This window comes from Bison bison, unplaced genomic scaffold (assembly GCF_000754665.1).
Source record: "Bison bison bison isolate TAMUID 2011002044 unplaced genomic scaffold, Bison_UMD1.0 scf7180017864471, whole genome shotgun sequence".
NCBI classification, from domain to species: domain Eukaryota; kingdom Metazoa; phylum Chordata; class Mammalia; order Artiodactyla; family Bovidae; genus Bison; species Bison bison.
Window position 1 is genome coordinate 8,346,819 of NW_011495032.1, and position 2,516 is coordinate 8,349,334.

General features: G+C 39.1%; 1 pseudogene; it reads right to left on the bottom strand.

Moving 5' to 3' along the window:
- Positions 1–252: 252 nt before the first annotated feature.
- Positions 253–783, bottom strand: LOC105003824 (annotated as a pseudogene).
- Between the last annotated feature and the right edge of the window lie 1,733 nt (positions 784–2,516).

Below are 2,516 nucleotides of genomic sequence, written 5' to 3' on the forward strand. Positions count from 1 at the left end.
TCTGGGTTATGCCTTTTTTTTAAAAGTAGTTTTCTTTTTTGTTGTTACTGTTGTTTTGTTTTTATTTCATAATCATAAATTTAACTTTGCAATTCAGCTAAACTTGGAGGGGGATAGGAAAATATGGAACCCAAAGAACTGTAGCAAGAGCACAAAGATTATAGGATATTTCAAGTAGATAGGTGTAAGGGGTGCTCTCCTGGGCTACAGAAGGAATGGTCTGGTGGTTAAGTAAAACACAAGTCAAATTTATTAGATTTTTCCACAGTCAGAAATGGTGATCCTCTTGCTGGTCTTGCCATTCCTGGATCCGAAGCACTCCATGGCTTCTACAATATCCATGCCCTCTTTCACCTTGCCAAAGACCACATACATGCCATCCAGCCACTCAGTCTTGGCAGTGCAGATGAAAAACTGGGAACCGTTTGTGTTGGGGCCAGCATTTACCATGGACAAGGTGCCAGGACCTGTATGCTTCAGGATGAAGTTCTCATCATAAAATTTCTTGCCATAGATGGACTTGCCACCAGTACCATTGTGGCATGTGAAGTCACCACCCTGGCACATAAGTCCCAGAACTATTCTGTGAAAGCAGGAACCTTTATAACCAAATCCTTTCTCCCCAGTGCTCTGAGCATGAAAGTTTTCTTCTGTCTTTGGAACTTCATCTGCAAACAGCTCGAAAGAGACGTGGCCCAAGGGCTTGCTGTCGACAGCGATGTCAAAGAAGAAGATGGGGTTGACTGTGGCTGGACAGCTCAAGAGACTCCAGGGTGGCAGCATCTGCAAGGCCTAAAGTAGTTTTCTTTAGGAACTGTCAACGTATTGTTGAACTGTGGACTTGTAACTCTGCATGGACTATGGCTAGTCAATAATATGTACTTAAAAGCTGCATTATTGCAAAATGAGTGTTTTATCAAGGTACTCATTCTTTTATTGTTATTTGCTTTTTAAACTTTGTTTTAGTCACTTAAAGAAAATCTTCTTAAGACATAATTTTCCTCAAATCCATTCCAAGTTGTTTAGGAATGGATAAAGAAGATGTACTATATGTATATGTATACAATGGACTGTTACTTAGTCATTAAAAAGAATGAAATAAGGCAATTTGCAGCAACATGGATGGACCTAGAGAGTGTCATACTGAGTGAAGTAAATCAGACAGAGAAGGAGAAATATTGTATAACATCCCTTATATGTGGAATCTAAAAAGAAATGATACAAATGAATTTACTTACAAAACAGAAAAAGACTCACAGACTTAGAAAATGAACTCCTGGCTGCCAGGGGGAAGGGATAGTTAAGGACTTTGGTAAGGTCATATACACACTGCTGTGTTTAAAGTGGATAACCAGCAAAAAACTATTACATAGCACTTGGAACTCTGCTCAATGTCATGCGCCAGCCTGGATGGGAGAGGGGTTTAGGAGAGAATGGATACATGCAACTGTATAGCTGAGTCCCTTCACTGTTCACCTGAAACTGTCACAACATTGTTAATTGGTTATTCCCCAATACAAAATGTTTTTGGTATTAAAAAATAAAAAATAAAGTTAAAAAATTACAATTAAGAAATAACAAAAATTAAAAAATAGTCATAATTTTGGGCATGTACTTATGTGGATATGAACTAGATAGATGATAGTAGTTTTTAAAAAAAGAAAGATGAAATGAGGAAAATTCGTTAGAACCCAGTGATTATCTTGAAGGAGAGGATCAAGAATTATTTTAAAGTATTAAGCATGTACCAGGTGAATGACAATACCAATGCTAATTAGGTCTAGATAGGAAGGTAAACTTGGATAATGACTCCATTTTACTTGGATTTCAGTTTCAAAAGGTATTATTGTTCTTACTTATGGGGCCATCAAAGAAACAGTTGAAAATGTGGGATTGAATGCCATAAAGAAGGTCAGCGTTGAAGAGAGAGCCTGTTTGAAATGAAGTATCATTAAATGGAAAAGTTATTTTAGAGATCTCCAAACATGATCACTCCTTAATCTCTGCAATTTATTCAGTGGAACCAACTTTCCAAGCCAGACACTTCTTTGGCTGTCCCCATTGCAGCCTCTCATTACCACTCTGGGATAAAAGCAAACCAAGGTCAAATATCAGATCCCTGCAGGGAAATAACCTGAGCCCTTTGTCTGATGAAATCTCTGCACCTGACAGCTCACTGCTCTTCAGGGAAATCCAAAGCAGCTTCTTTCCTTAATGTTCAAAATTCAGCACTCTGAACTGAGTCAGGTGCCTTGCTGCTGCTCGTCTCGCCTCATCTCCAGTGATCCAGCAAACTGAGCATTTGCTGGCAGCCCCGATTGACTCCTGGGATTTTAAGACCCTTGGCAGCTGGAACTGTGTTTGATATTGCTCTTTATTTTTCAAAGTACTTGACATGGAACAGGAAGTGTACCACTCACATCACAGGAGGAAAACATGAGCTAGTCAGGTATCCTGGAGTTCAGAATCTTGCTCTGCCATTTACACTTGAGCACCTAGGGATGTTGCTTAATCCT